Consider the following 17705-nt stretch of genomic DNA (forward strand, 5'->3'; position numbering starts at 1 on the left):
CATCACTTGGTTGATGACCTATCAGCCAAGGTCGTCACCCTTGAAATTCAAAAATTTCTATTTGAATTCAGAGGGGTATTTTGGTATTTTTCCCACCCCAAATTTCTTCTACATGATTTAAATCACCCAAAACACGTTAGAATCGATCTTTTATCAGTTTTACAACATATCAAATCCTCTCCACTCTCAAGAACAAGATCAAACTAGGGTTTTCCTTTAAGTTCAAGATTTCAAGAAAAGGGTCAAGATTAGAGTTCCAATCTTCAAACTAAATGACATAAGGTACGTAGGGTTTTCCTAAACTACATGGGCATGGTGAAATCATTTTTAATTATATTTAAATGTTGATAAATCATGAATTTACAAAGGGATCTTAAATTTATAATTACAATTATGCATTGTGAATCCTTCTTGACAATAATGTTTTGGTCTTGAAGCCTTACCCCTTAAACTCAATTTTGTTTATATATATATATATGTATGCATGTGGTTTGATATTTGGAATTTGAATTGGGAGCAAGAATAATTATAATCCCTATCTTGTTATAAATCCCCTTGTTTTATATGTTATGAATTATTCAATTTCATACTAAGAAGCATGTTGCAAATGTCTTTACTGTTGGTTAAGACTTGATTTTGATTATGAATTGAAGAGAGGGTGTTTCTTGTTTATATAAAGGAGAAGTGATGATTTTAAAGAATTGCATGGTTTGTCACAAAATACTTGACCATCACATGTTTGATGAAATGTTGAAAAGAGAGAATCTCTGCATAGTTGAAATATATTTTGAAAATAAGAACTCTCTTGCATTGTTTGATTGATTTGGTGATGTAAACATTGTTTTGATTGAAAAGAGTTGTAACTTGATAATTTATGGCTGATAAATATGACTTGCAAGTATTGGTATGATGATACCAATACAGATAATGCCATAGTAACACAGAATAGAACAAAATATACATTTTTACTCAGATTTTTAGATTTTGAATTCAGAAAGATGCATGTTTAGAAAGAGTTAAAAATGGGCCTAAAGAGAGTTAGGTGGTTACTCGAAGAAGGAATGAGCTCAGAAAACTCATTTCCCAAAATCGTATTTTGCCGATACGGGTTATTATGTCCCCAACGAGGGATTATACACTGGCCTAGTGCCCTGTGGCGTATTAGATTTAGAAACTCCAACTCTTGCGGTAAACTTGGGTTAAGGTCTTGGCGTCGAGTCAAGGGCGGATTCCATATATTCTATGGGATTGTAGAATTGTAGGGTGTACCACCTATCTTATAAGTAAAATAAAGAATGGTATTGCATCTACAGAATTGTTTTGAAGATCATTTGAAGTTGCCCATATGTTTTAAATTATTTCACGCATAATGTTTTATGAAATACTCTCACTTATATTATATATAACAGTACATTATTTTGGAATGCTCTGCATACCAGTACATCTGTATTGACCCCCTATATTTCAGAATCTGAGGCACAATCCCGGGGTCCCTCTAAGTAGTAGATTGGTTGTCTGAAGTTTTCTGTTGGTGATCCTCCCTTATTTCGGAAAGCCTTGAATTTTAGACAGTACTACTTTATTTTGTTTCATGGTTCAACCGAGGGCCTTGTCCCAGTCTTTAGACAGATGTTGGTTTTCAAATTGTTAGAGATTTTGCAGACTAGCTTTCATGTGGTTTTAAATGTGTATGAACTAAATTTCATATTATTAAAATAAACTCAGAACATGACCATGATTCCATCTATTTATCTTTCCACAACTTTCTTATTGTATATGAATGGTGTGTATGATTGCCAGTTAGAAAAAGGTGCTCGGGCCTTCATGGCTCCGGATGCTCGTTACAATCGGAGCCTCAATTTGGGTCGTAACAGTAACTTGATGGTATTTTACCCGAGTAACCTGAACCCGCAAGCCTCAATTCTTTAAGTTTATGTAGGTGACTGAATTCTTTAGGCAGTTTTATGTACATTGGATTATCATCCATGAAAAATATTATAGACGTTGTAACTTATTTAGTCCCTTAGGGAAATTCCGACTTGTTGTTACTTAGAGCCAAGAAGTTCAAAGATTGTAAGTCTTCAATTGTCTCAGAAATTTTTCCAGTGAAGGAATTTGCGTTGAGGTTGAGTTTTTGAAGAGTAGTAAGGTATCCAATTGTGTCTGGGATTGGACCTATGAATGAATTGTAGCTGTAATATAAGTGAACAAGATTCTTGAGATTGCTTACTTGGTTTGGGATTTTTGCTGTGAGGTTGTTGTAGCTTAAATCAAGATGTACAAGTGAGTTAAGGGTAAAATTTATTCTGGTTTTGTGACAATGTGAGGATTTTTAGTGATTTAAATGATGAAATTTTAGGTGGGATTGTACTAATTAGTGCAGGATTTGATCTTAAACTGAGTTGTTGGAGTAGTGATGAAGGAAGATAAATAGTATTGTTTTATTGAAAAGAGATTTTGGTTTGTGAGTGTGTGAAACACTGGATGAAGAAAATAGATTCAAGACTTAGGAGTTGTAAAATGAGTAATGGGAATGTTGTTGTTTTCATGCAAGTGGGGTTTGGATGTGCGCCAAAATCAAGCCTAGGGACATGGTAAATATCATCAAGATTGTTTTTTTGCACTCAATACCAATCTAAGATGAGCCTAGTTGGCATGGATTTGATGTGAGGTTCTCTAATTTTGGTCATTGGAAATGGATTCCATGATTTTAAAAATGTTTCTAGTTTATTGGGATTCATGTTTGGTTGTAGTGAGAGATTCTTGATCATATTTGATGTATGTTGATTGGTCGAGATAGAAGAATAAGGTGAAATTGATATTTTATTAGAAGGGTACCTATTTGACATGTAGACACATATGTTGAGCACTTACTTGGAACCTCCAGGGTTGCTGATTTGAATGAGGGGATGCTGAAATTTATATTCAAATTAAAAGAAGAATGGAACTCCTTTGTTTTGGGTAAGTTGTCACTTAAGGAAGCTAATATGTCAGCAACTTGATTAGTCTTGACATAACAATGTTTTTAGGAGATGGTATCCTATCTCATGGTTTAAATCAGGTATTGATCTTCTTTATATATCCTCCAAGAAACCTTACTTTAGCACAGTCAACTAATAGAAAAAACATTAGCTATGGACCAACTTACATCATGTATAAGAGAGGGATGTAGTCTCTATCTAGTTGTAGTACCTACCCCTAGGACAATTGCAAAAGCAAACATAATGTAGTGAGAGTTTTGTTAGTACTGATAAAAATTTCCTCTGTTGTTTTTGGTATGCTGTACAATTGCATCTAGTAGGGTAAAGTTTGTATATGCTGTTCTTTATGTTAGTAAACTTTTGCTTTGACTCTTTGTTTATTGGATTGTTGTTTATTTTACATTTTGTTGTTTTTATAGGGATATGTGCTTTTTTACCCTTTCTGCTTGCAGCTTTCCTCATTTTCCTATTTGATGTGACCAATCGAATTATTCTTTTGTTAGTTCTTGCATTATTTTAATCTTTTATAGTTTTTTCTCAGTTTTCTCTGTTATCAATTATATTACTGTGTGGGACTACATCGGCTATGTTGTTATTCTCTCTGTTATCAATCATACATTCTATCAATCTAATTGCCTTTAAAATCTTTTCCCTGAATATTATGCGAAACAAAATGGCATGGCATGAAAGCAACTATTGTTAATTGGACCAACTAAGCTCTCTACACATTCTTTTTATGATATATTTGAAACTTTATATGAATAAATGATATATTTTTCATCTTCTCGTACTTTTTGGCCTAAGAACAATGTTACTACTTTGGGTCAAATATAATAAAAAGAGGTTGCCAATAGGTTCAGTTGAATCTAAAGATTGACAGCCAACCAATCAAACTCCAAAGTTCAAACTTCTAATAATGTTCCACCAACCATTTGATACGTTTATGTCCAAAAATAGAGTACAAGAAAGGAACAAAAGAAGAAACTATCAGTTAAATGTGAACTATGGTCAGGATAAGTAACAGAACGTAAGGACTGTCCCAACTTTTGGAGGGCAAGAACTTTGATTCAGTTGCCATTGTCAGAGTACTTATCGTAGCACCGAAAGAAGAGTTCATATAGACAAAGGTCAGTTTTCCTTGACGTATTCAAAACGAACTCATGGTGCAATCATCTCGAGTTTCCCAAACCAGGAGGTTCTACTACCAACTGTAATAACTTGGGATTTCCTCGCTTTGAAATATGTTCAATATCTGATCATAGAAGAGGTCATACAGAAGAATTCTCATGTATCCTGGGTTCTTAAGGTGATTGGTAACTTCCAAGATACTAAATCTTTGGCAGAACACTATTGACTTGCTCTTGTAAATATTGTAGAGAAATAAAGATGACTTTCTGTTTGCAAAAAAGGTTAGGAGTACAATTAGTCAGATACGTCACTAGTGGGAAAAGAGTCACCCTGTTGTAGAAACTTGAGACAACTTACACACACAAAAAAACTAGAATAAATAATTGTATTTGAATTGTATCTTAGCGTAGAAGAGGTCATACAGAAAACTTCCCATGTATCTTGAGGTGGTTGGTAACTTTTAAGGTACTAAATCTTCTGCAGAACATTGTTGACTGGCTCTTGTAAATATTGCAGAGAAATGAAGATTACTTCCTATTTGCCTAAAAGGTTGGAAGTACAATTAGTCGACACATCAGTAGGAATTTACCCTGGGCGGGTGGTGCAGCCGCTACAGATTCACTTGTCATAAGAAAAAATAAAATTGTTATTTACCATTATTTTCATTTTGTAAGTTTACATAGCATAAAATATATAAAAAATTTGGACATAGTGTAGAAAAGATGTCATAATTTGAATCCAGCTCAAGGTTTTATTCTATCCGCAGAAGACACAACAATGAAACTTTGGATTAGAGTTGGACCAACATATATATCATACAACTGCACTATTTCAAGGAAACTAATTATTACAACATTTTTCCTAAAATATCATGTCAATGTCATTTATAGAGGATACTTCATATTTTCACTTGGCTTAGGACAATTATTTTGGAAAAACTTTGATATTCTTCTAGCTTGAAAATCAGGTGGAACCCAAAGCACTTCATATAACTTTAAAGGGGATTAGTATCCTATACTAAGCAATGGATTCATAGAAATCCAAACATCTTTAGAGAATATTGAATTAGTGGCATATCCACTCACAGTAAGATCCATCAGAATCAACTCATCTATTTGTAGCCTAGATTTTTCTCTAGCTTCATGTTGGCTAGTTTTACAAATTCATAAATATCCTCTTATGGAAACAAAGAGGAGATATAAATTCAAACAAAAGTTAAAGAACTTTGAGAATTCAGTACAAAGAATTCTTAAAGGCATTCTACAAACCATCGTTGCTCATATGAGACTTCAGCTTTGATTAATGTACGGCAGCGTCAAAATACTATGATATTCCCTTGGAAAATATGGCTTACTATGAATAAGTCAACAAAAAAAAGTATCATTCTATTTACTTCTATCGATAGTTTAATGAAAAAAAAGTTACACCTTTTACCTCCTGAACTTCATTGAAGAGCTTTCTTCTCTTTCCTTGCTCTTCATTATATTTCATATTAAGATCTTCATATTGCTCAACTACAAATTATAAAGATAGATTTGTTCAGTCTGTGATTAGTGTCAAGCTATATGATTTGAGAAAAATCCAAACTAACGCAATGACTGAACTGTAAAGACCATTTTATTTAGATCAGGATTTGAGTCTGTATATTCATGCGCCTCACGAGAGAGCTAGGAGTGCTTCTATTTTATAATATGATTTTTCTAGAATATCATACATGGATTTATTTTGAGAATACATCGATAACTACTAAGACAATTATGAGGTTGTTAATGTATTTCCATGAGGAGTTTTGGAAGTACCTTTACTTTCATGTCGAGTTCATTGATGGCCACTTGCCAATAATTCTTGTCGCACTCATACTTGGATGTAGTTAGTGTCCACTGGCATTGGTGACAGATTTGTTGGTGACAGTTGATTTCTATTTTATCCGCGATGATGACATTTCTTTTAAATTCCCATTGTTTCACATACACAAGACGTGAATGATGTACTTGTTGCCATAGACCATGTCATTGGTAAGGGACTTGTAAATCCATCCAAAATTGTTGTTGTTGACCTTTCCCATGGTGGATTTTTTATGACACACTTTATAGGCCAGGTTGGCAGTTCCACAAATAACATGTTTCTTCTAAAACTAAATCCACATCTAGTAAGAATTTGTGCACACTGATTAGAGTTGTTCTATTCTTACTAATGTACCCGTGTAGGCACCAAACAAGTATGTGGCTGCAGGTGCTAGGAACCCAGTCTGTAACCTTGCTGTAATGGTTGGTACAACTGATTTACCTGATTGGTGCTATTTTGAGGCATTGGAAGTGAAGCAAAATCAAACCTTACAGCAACACCTTCAGCTAAACACCTTGCTCTATTCTATGACAAGTCACCAATTTCACATGTATCCAAGGTTTGCTTCTTCAGCTGCATATATGTTATTTTTCAATAGGTCTACATTTTATTCGACACGAGCATAGAACATGGCAACTAAAAAATGTAAGCATTATAGTAATCATATTTCATTTGATTCCTTCTACTTCTCATTGACCATAAGATTTTCTAGAGGGTCCAGTAATGGCAGTATACAATGTTAATTTGATTTACACCCTTTTCCTACACATGCCATGCGCTTTTTGTTGCTTATTTTTATTATGTTTTCCATCGCCATCCCTCGACTCTATGGGAAAACTCTCAATTGCAGATCTAGTATGTAACACCCCGAGAGTACACCCTAGATGCCACACAGTGCCTATATCCCCAAAGGACCACAAGCTAACCCATGCTGGTACCTGCTGTGAGCAATGAATAAAATAAAACAGAACATGTGCAGAATTTAACTAAAAATGCCATAATGTTTTAAATACGATAACACTACTAAATTGAAATACTAAAAAATATACTGTAAGACTATCAATAACAACTGATAACTGAATAACTGACTGAAAGTGTCCTAAAGCCTCTAACTAGCTAACTGTGGAGTTGATGGGACTGATCCCTAACTAACTCTAACTAACTACTGAACTGAACTGAACTGAAATAAACACAAATGGTCCTCAGAACCTGAGGACTTACCACTGCTACTGCTGTAGATGCGCTGGGAAGGTCTAGGTGCAGTCAGGAACCTAAGCGCCCAAACCTATAATATGAGACATCATTGTGTAAGAAAAAAGTATGCGGTCATGGCTTTGAATGTATTAGTATGCTAAATAGGGTTAGGCTGACGTGCATGGTTCATATGCATGAATGATATTGACAGGACATGTAGAATAAGGTAACTGATGTATAGTATGCGAGAAATGCTATAAAATCTGAGAATGCATGACCAAGCATAGGACATGATTCTAGAATAGTTTAAAAACTGAAATTTTGAAATACTGATAATGAACAACTAATAATTATATGCCATGGTCAAGAAAGTTTGAAAACTGAACACTAGACTGAGATTGTTGGAGCTACATCTAACCGATATGCCCCAATAAGGTAAATTGGGATCCAACCTGTAACCCCAGTTGGAAGGGTGTTAGTACCGTGCCACGAGTACTAACACTGGTTGTGTGGATCCACTAAAGTGTTGTCCCAAAGGACTAAGGGCCACCTTCAACTGGCAGGGCCGAAATAAGATATGTGTCAACCCTCAATTGGCAGGTTAGCATCTCAAACTATGCTGGCTACGTAGTTCTGGAATGCAGAGACTGCTACTAAAGGTCATACTTTCAACTGGTAGGTAAGCCCCCATCCCTGTGTTCGCTCAGTGCTAAATCTTACTCCCAACTGAATTGACTCTAATTACTGGACTGAACTGAGATGACTGACATGATGCACTGACTGAACTGATAATACTCTAATATTTGGGAAACCCTTCTGAAAGTATTTAAACTAAGTAAACAGCTAAGTTTTTGGGTATTCATAACCCCCGGGACTCGATAGTAATATCAATAAGATCACATGAGAGCATTTGAAACCATAATACAACTTGGAGAACTTCATAAATAGTCATTGTTCAAAATTCATCTATGAGGCATTTCATCAAACACATAGGGGTTGTGACTTAAAGCATGAAATTAGTTTAATACATAGGATAGTAACATAACTTCTTCACTAAAATCATGGGTTAGGGATTTCAACATGCAATTTTCATTCTTCAATATGTCATGAACTAACTCTAATGAAAAACACATGTAAACATAGCATAAAGTCAAAATTCATGGAAGTTCATGGATAAGATTCATAAATACATGTTAATATCATAATTGAGCTTGAATATTAGGTTGTTGAACTCCATGGATGAAAAGGGTCCATTAATCAACATCTAACATACCTTAATTGAAGAATTCGTAAAGGTTCTTGGTGGATTTCTTGAGAATTGAACTTGAATGTTGAAAGGGCTAGGGTTTGCTCTTGAGAGGAATTGCTTTTACTTTTGGGTAAAATATGAATTATAAGGCAAATATGTTGTTTCGGAACCTAATTCCTGTGTTAAAGTGAGGGGAAAAGATGAAACTACCCTTCTGCATTTAAAATCAGAAACTAGAGTGTCGATTAAGGCTTCACCGCGATGCAGTGATGCCTTCATCGCTATACTCACCGTGACGTGGTGCAATCGCGGTGAGTCACTGGAAATGACCATTGCTCATTTTCCCTTCACCGCGATGCAGTGGCTCTTTCACTGCTATGCTTATCACGATACGGTCTAATCACGGTGAGCTGCTGCCTGAAAAAAATTCAAACATGGTCCAAACCTTATCCGAAAAACTCAAAAATTACCCAAGACATGCTACTTACACCCCTAAACATGAATCAACTAAAAAACCATTATATTGGAGCCCAGAAGGTCAACTTAAAAAACCTCAAAGTTAAAGGGAGTCAAAAGTGACTAAGTCCCTCAACACTTAGTCATAATTCGGGCTTTAAATGTCTTAAGCAAGTACTCGGGGATGAGCTGGACTTAGAAACGTATGGGGTATTACAATATCTCCTCCTTGGGAACATTCGTCCTCGAATGAGACTAATTAAGCTGAGGATACTGAGGAACTAAGGTTACATGCTGATTATACATAATTGAAAATGTGATTACATGACTGAGTCTGAACATGGTGACTGGCTGAACTGAATCGTGAATACATGCAATAAAATGAACATGATTTTATGGCTGGAACTTAGAATGAAAAATATAAACTCCAAAAAAAACTATTACCTTGAGTTGAGTCTGAGTTTGCGGAGAAAAGGTGAGGGTACTTTGTACGTATGTTTGACAAAGTATGTTTGCTTCTGCTTTCAAAGTAGCTCCCTCAATGAACTAATTTCCCAAAAGAACTTTGACCAAGGGAACTTCTTTATTCCTTAGTATGTGAATCTGGCGATATAAGATTTCAACTGGGTGTTCTTCATAAGAAAGGTCGTTCTTAATATTTAAGCTCTCTAAATGAACAGTGACCGCTGGATCACCAATACACTTCTTTAATAAAGAAACATGGAACACTGGATGCACTGATGTGAAATTTGTAGGCAACTCAAGCTCATACACTACTTTCCCAAAATGACTCAAAATCCTGAAAGGGCCTACATAGCGGGGACTGAGCTTCCCCCTTTTTTCCAAATTTCCTCATTCCCTTTATGGGAGAAATTTTCAAATTTACAAAATCACCAATCTCAAATTTGAGATCCTTTCTCCTCACATCTACATAAGATTTTTGTTGGCTTTGGGTTGTCTTAAGCCTCTTCCTGATCAACTGAACTTTCTCCAAAGCATCAAACACTAAATTTGGTCCTATCAATGCAGTCTTACCTACCTCAGACCAACCAACAGAAGATCTACATCTCATCTCATATAAAGCATCAAGCAGAGCTATCTGGATACTGGAATGCTAGCTGTTGTTGTAAGCAAACTCAATCAATGGCAAGTGATCATCCCAACTGCCTTTAAAGTCGATAACACAAGCTCTCAATATGTCTTCCAAGGTTTGAATCATCCTCTCTTCCTGAATATCTATCTGAGGGTGAAAGGTTGTACTGAGATAAACTTAGGTACCAAGACCCTTCTGAAAATCCTTTCAGAAATGAGAGGTGAACTGAGTACTCCTATATGAAATGATTGACAATGGGACTCCATACAATCTAACCAACTCTCAATATAGAACTTGGTATAGTCCTCTGCTGAAAAAGAAGTATGAATTGGCAAAGAATGGGTTGATTTGGTCATTCTATCTACAATGACCCAAATCAAATCATGCTGACGACGAGTACAAAGCAAACCTTTCACAAAGTCCATGTTCACCTCTTCCCACTTATAAGTGTGAATACTAAATTCCTGCATAGTGCTACTAGGATTCTGATGCTCAATCTTAACCTGCTGACAAATAGGGAACTTAGCTACAAACTCTGCAATATTCCTTTTTATACCGCTCCACCAATAGATCTCCCACAAATCACGGTATATCTTAGTGGTCTCTGGATGAATAGAGTAATGCGCACCATGCGCTTATGCAAGAATTTGCTTTCTCAACCCATCTACATACGACAGACACAGTATACTCTGGTACCACAACACGCCATCTCCCTCTTGGGCAAAAGCCTCTACTTCTTGATCTCTAACTGACTCCTTCAACTTTACTAGACTGGGGTCCCTATCTTTCTTTTCCTTCACTTCGACAACCAAAGAAGATTTCGAACTACTCTGCATCCAAACACTACCCTCAGCTGAGTCAACCAAAAAAATTCATAATCTAGCCAACTAATGAACCTCCTAAACTAACTGCTTCTTATCATTCTCAACATGAGCCACACTACCCATAGGCAATATACTAAGAGCATCTTCCACTACATTGGCCTTGCCTGAATGATATAAAACACTCATATCATAATCCTTCAACAATTCTATCTACTTTCTCAGACAAAGATTTAACTCTCTCTATGAAAATACATACTGCAAACTCTTGTTAAATGTGATCACATCAACATGCAACCCATACAAATAATGCCTCCAAATTTTCACGGCAAACATAGCTGCTACTAACTCAAGATCATGAGTAGGATAATTCTTTTCATGAGGTTTAAGTTGTCTAGAGGCGTAAGCTATAACCTTAACTCTCTGTATCAAAACACAACCCTACCAACTCTGAAAGCATCACAGTAAATAATAAACCCATTTGAACCATCAAGCAATGTCAAAATTTGGGATGAGGTAAGTCGAGTCTTTAACTCTCGAAAACTCTTCTCATAAGAATCTGACCACTGAAACTTAACTTTCTTATAAGTCAATCTGGACATGAGGGACGCAATAGATACAAACCTTTCAATAAACCATCTTTAATAGCCAACCAAACCCAAGAAAGTCCTGATATCTGATAGAGAAATAGGTCTGGGCCAGTTTCTCATTACTTTTGTCTTTTGAGGGTCAACTCTAATGCCATCACCGAAAATAATATGGCCAAGAAAATCTACTGATCTTAGACAAAACTCGCACTCACTGAATTTAGCAAACAACTGATGGGCTCTAAGAGTCTGTAATATAATTCTGAGTTGGTCTGCATGATCATTTTCATTATGAGAATAGATAAAGATATCATCTATGAAGACTATGATGAACATGTCCAAGTGCTATTTGAACACTCAGTTCATCAAGTCCATGAAAGTTGTTGGGGCATTGGTAAGACCAAATGACATAACTAGAAATTCAAAGTGACCATACTGAGTTTTGAAAGCTATTTTTGGAATGTCACATTCTTTGACTCAAGCTGATGATAGTCAGATCTGAGGTCTATCTTATAGAAATAACTGGCACCCTGAAGTTGATTGAATAATTCATCGATTCTGGGGAGTGGGTATTTATTCTTGATAGTGACTTTGTTCAGCTGATGGTAATCGATGCATATTTTGAGAGAACCATCTTTCTTACGCACAAAAAGGACTGGGGCACCCTATGGGGAAACATTAGGCCTAATTAACCCCTTATATAGAAGGTCTCTTTATTGCTCTTTCAACTCTTTGAGTTCTGATGGAGCTATTCTGTATGGTGAAATAGAGATAGGCTGGGTATCTGAAAGAAGGTCTATTCTAAAGTTAATTTTCCTTTCAAGGGGAACTCTAGGAAGATCTTTGGGAAACATATCTGGGAATTCCCTCACTACTAAAATTGACTCAAGACTAGGAATCTCGAAATTGGAGTTCTTAACTCGAACAAGGTGGTAGACACACCCCTTAGCTATTATTTTTTTTGCTCTAAGGTATGAAACAAAATGACCCCTAAATGATAAAGTGCTACCCTTCCATTCAAGGACTGGTTTATTTGGAAACTAAAAATGAACAACTCTGTTTCTACAATCAACTGAGGCATAGCATGAGTGAAGCCAATCCATGCTGAGAATGACATCAAAATTGGTTATCTCTAACTCCACGAGATGTACTAAAGTGACTCTCTAGGATATTATGACAGGACAGTTCCTGTATACCTGTCTGGATATAATAGAAACACCTACTAGAGTGGACACTGAGAAGGGTTTTGCTAAAGTCTCAGGACTGACACCAAAATTAATAGTTATGTAGGGAGTTACAAAAGAAAGAGAAGCTCTGAGGTCTAATAAAGCATAAACATGTAAATGAAAGACCTGTAACGTACCAGTAACCATATCAGGAGACCTTTCCTGATCCTTTCGAGACTGAAGTGCATAAAGATTATTTGGGCGTTGCCTATTGGTGACACTAGAAGTGGAACCCTACTGAGTCAAGTGATTGCCTGGAATTGGGGAACCACTGGACTGACCCTTCTAACCACTCTATGGGCAGTCCCTAGCCCACACACCCTAATGGTTTCTGCCATATTTCTGACAAAGAGGATTTGTACGACCACTATTCACACTTCCCTGGGGTTTAGGGCCTGGCGCCTATCTCAATTATCATTTTTGAGCTTCAGTACTAGCGCACTAGCTAAATATGGAGCTGGAAATAAAGATCTCTATCAGAAATGGGGGCTATTTTCACCCTCTAATCACGACTGAGCAAAACTAAAGCTACCTATTCTAGCCCTCTTATTTTCCCTCTCACTCTCTCCTTCGCCTTCTCTTCTTCAATATATTGAGCATAGACCATCAACCTAGACAAGTCCATCTCCTTAATTAACATCGCAATCCTACACTCCTTAGCCATACTATTAGCTATAATAAAGACAAACTTACTCAACCTAGACCTATCATCAGACACAATATTATGAGCATACTTAGCTAGCCAAGTAAACTTAAAAGAATACTCTTTCACACTCATGCTTCCCTGCCTCATATTAATAAAATCCTACACGTTATTTTCTCTTAAATCCAAGGAAAAGAACCTATTTATAAAAGGGGTAGCAAACTCCTCCCATTCAACTAGTCCTATATCTGCCCCTCTATCTCCTTTCTACTGCTTATACCAGGTATGAGCAACATCTTGCAACTGGTAAGTACCCAACTCTGCATTCTCACTAGAAGTCACACCCATAATATTAGTCACCTTTTGAATGATATTAAGGAATTCTTGTGGATCCTCATCAAACTTAGATAATAGAGAAGAGTTCATTCGAGTGAAGTCCTGAATCCTAGCTGCGGCAGTATTAGCCATCGAAATGGCTGGGATGGTAGCCGATGGACTATTATGGGCTGCTACTGAGTGAGCTAAGATAGTGAATGCCACTCTAAATTTGGCATGAGAGAAAGAATCATTCAGGGGATCTCTCTAAATAGGTGGAGGTGTGGGCTAATTCTCATTTCTCCGTCTGTTAGTCTTTCTAGAAGGTATGTTCTATAAACGAAAAGGAAATTGGATTAGAAAGGGAGTTTAAATTGAGATCACCCTCAATCGCATATATGAACACTAAAAGAAGGAAAATTTTTTCTAAAATGTTTTGTAAATTCTTTCCTATAAGTGTGACGCACTTCACACCCATGCACAAGACTCTACTCAATGCTAATTTCAGACTCCCTAGGACGCTTTAAAATCTTAGGCTCTGATAGCAAGTTTGTAACGCCCCGCGAGTACACCCTAGACGCCACACAATGCCTATAGTCCTGAAGAACCACAAGCTAACCCATGCTGGTACCTGCTGTGAGCATTGAATAAAATAATAGAGAATATGTGCGAAATTTAACTGAAAATTTCATAAGGTTTTAAATACGAAAACAATAGTGAATCAAAATACTGAAAACATCTGTCTGAAAATAATACCGTAAGACTGTCAATAACAACTGATAAATTAATAATTGACTGAAAGTGTCTGAAAGCCTCTAACTGACTGACTGTGAAGTTGATAGGACAAGTCCCTAACTAACTATGACTGACTGTTAAATGAACTTAAATAAACACAAATGGTCCTCAGAATATGAGGACTCATCACTGCTACCGCTGCGGATACGCTAGGGAGGTCTAGGTGCAGTCAGGAACCTGAGCATCCGAACCTTTGATATGAGACATCATAGCGTACGAATTGAGTATGTGGTCATTACTGTGAATGTATTAGTATGCTAAATAAGGTTAGGCTGACGTGCATGGTTCATATGCATGAATGATATTGACTGGACACGTAAAATAAGGTAACTAATGTAGAGTATGCAAAAATGCTATAAAATCTGAGAATGCATGACTAAGCATAGGACATGATACTGGAATAGTTTAAAAACTGAAATTCTGAAATACTGATGCTGAACAACTAATAATTGTATGCCATGGTCAAGAAAGCTTGAAAACTAAACACTGAACTGAGACTGTGGGAGCTATCATATAACTGACATGCCCCAATAGGGTAAATTAGGGTCCAACTTGTAACCCCAGTTGGAAGGGTGTTAGTACCGTACCATGGGTACTAACACTGATTGTGTGGATCCACTAAAGTGTTGTCCCAAAGGACTAAGGGTCACCCTCAACTGGCCAGGACCTAATGAGATATGTGTCAACCCTTAACTGGTAGGTTAACGTCTCAACCTATGTTGGCTATGTAGTTATAGAATACAGGGACTGATACTAAAGATCACATCCTCAAATGGTAGGTAAGCCCTTATCCATGGATTCGCTCGGTGCTAAATCCTACTCCCAAATGAATTGACTCTAATTACTGGACAGAACTAAGATGACTGACATGATGTACTGACTGAACTAATAATACTCTAATATTTTTGAAACTATTTTGAAAGTATTTAAACTAAGTAAATAACGAAGTTTTCAGTTATTCATAACCCCCAGGACTCGATAGCAATATCAATAAGATCACATGAGAGCATTTGAAACCATAATACAACTTGGAGAACTTCATAAATAGTCATTGTTCAAAATTCATCTATGAGGCATTTCATCAAACACATGGGGGCCGTGAGTTAAAGCATGAAATTATTTTAGTACATAGGATAGTAACATAACTTCTTCACTAAAATCATGGGTTAGGGATTTCAACATGCAATTTTCATTTTTCAACCTGTCAAGAACTAACTCCAATGAAAAACACATATAAATATGGCATAAAGTCAAAATTCATGAAAGTTCATGGATAAGATTCATAAATACTTGGTAATATCATAAATGAACTTGAAAAATTGGGTTCTTGAACTCCATGGATAAAAAGGGTCCATGAATCAACATGTAACATACCTTAATTGAAGAATTCGTAAAGGTTCTTGGTGGATTTCTTGAGAATTGAACTTGAATTTTGAAGGGGATAGGGTTTGTTCTTGAGAGGAATTGCTTTTAATTTGGGAGAAATATGAATTATGAGGCAAATATGTTGTTTTTGTACCTAATTCCCGTGTTAAAGTAAGGGGGAAAAGCTGAAACTACCCTTCTGCATTTAAAATATGGAACTAGAATGTCGATTAAGGATTCACTGCGATGTGGTGATGCCCTCATCGCTATACTCACCGCGACGCGGTGCCATCGCATTGCGTCACTAGAAATGACCATTGGTGATTGTCCCTTCACCGCAATGCGGTGGCTCCTTCACTGCTATACTCACCACGATGCAGTCTAATCACGGTGAGCTACTGCCTGGAAAAATTCAAATGTGGTCCAAAACTTATCCAAAAAACCCAAAACTTACCCAATACATGCTACTTACACCTCTGAACATGAATCAACTCAAAAACCATCATCTCGAAGCCTGGAAGGTCAACTTAAAAATCCTCAAGGTTAAAGGGAGTCAAAAGTGACTAATTCCCTTAATACTTAGTCTTATTTTTTGGGTTCTAAGTATCTTAACCAAGTACTAGGGGCTGAGCTAGACTTATAAACATATGGGGTATTACACAGTAGGTGCGGAACACCTAGAATTTTTAGGCCTAGATTCTACCCCGCTGGTTGTACCATACCAGAAGAATTTCCTGACAACAACAGATGTAGTAAATAAACATCAAGATTGAATATTTAACATAAACCCAAATCAATGAATCAAAAAACAACAATAAAAACAATAATAATGAAATCCTACAAGTGAAATATACGCAGACATTACCCCTACCTCGTAGAGGTAGAAAGGTTGTGATCGTTGGTTTGAGTACAACAAATCAAAGTAGATATGGAAAGGAAACACGACATGAAAAATATAGCAACGACTAATAACAACAACAATAACGACAATAAAAAGAACAACATACCCTGTGAAATGAGTGTAGAGTGTACGTGGACCTTAGCCTACTGAGATAAAGAGTTTGTTTTTGGAGGACCCTCCATATCATAGTAGAGGTTTCCAGTGGTTAATAACATGTCCATGACAGGATCAAGCTTCTTCTTGTTCTTATTAGTCCTATTATGTTCTAGGCTGTGAGGAAGACTTGACCGCAACCTTAGTATTATTGACCATGTCTGATGATGAGCCTCAGTTGATGGAACATTATTAACAATAGCATCATTACGAACCTTAGATACCTCTGTAGCGCTACCAGGGACTGAATTTTCATTCATATTCTTAGGTGTTTGGAACGGGATTTACCTTGGGCAGGTTGTGCAGTTATTGCAGATTCTCTTGTCCTAAGAAAATATGAAATAGTTAATTGCCACTATTTTTCAAGTTTACATTGCATAGAATATATCATAAATAAGGACGTATTTATGAAAAGATCAGGAAAGTTATTACAAAAAGGTGAAATTGATATTGTAGTACAAGGGTACCTATTTCACGAGTAGACACAATTCTTGAGCACTTAGAAGGAAAGGCTAACCAATATTACTATATCATCCATTTTCATACTCAAATACACATTGTATGAAGAAAATAATAGACCAATAATAGCAGTAAACATGAAAAGAAACATGATAACATAGCTTATCCCCCAATAAACTTGAAGTATTATAGGTAGAGCATTCAAGAAACCAACTAATATAGTTAACTATGATTGTTTCGGGCTTAAGGAACTATTACGCAGGAAGGGAATTTACCCTACTGGTCGAAGTATCATGGTACGAGCATTCAAGAAACCAACCAATATAGTTAATTATCACTGTTTTGTGCTTTGAGAACTATTACGCAGGGACAAAATTTACCTTTGGCGGCTGGTGCATCCGCTGCGGATTCACTTCTCATAAGAAAAAATAAAATAGTTAATTACTAATATTTCAATTTGTAAATTTACATTGCGTATAATATATACTAAAAAT

General features: G+C 36.3%; 1 pseudogene; it reads right to left on the reverse strand.

Annotated features, from left to right (window-relative positions):
* Positions 1–1855: 1855 nt before the first annotated feature.
* LOC107854283 lies at positions 1856–17012 on the reverse strand (annotated as a pseudogene).
* Between the last annotated feature and the right edge of the window lie 693 nt (positions 17013–17705).

The sequence above is a fragment of the Capsicum annuum genome, chromosome 10, assembly GCF_002878395.1.
Source record: "Capsicum annuum cultivar UCD-10X-F1 chromosome 10, UCD10Xv1.1, whole genome shotgun sequence".
In the NCBI taxonomy this organism is placed as follows: domain Eukaryota; kingdom Viridiplantae; phylum Streptophyta; class Magnoliopsida; order Solanales; family Solanaceae; genus Capsicum; species Capsicum annuum.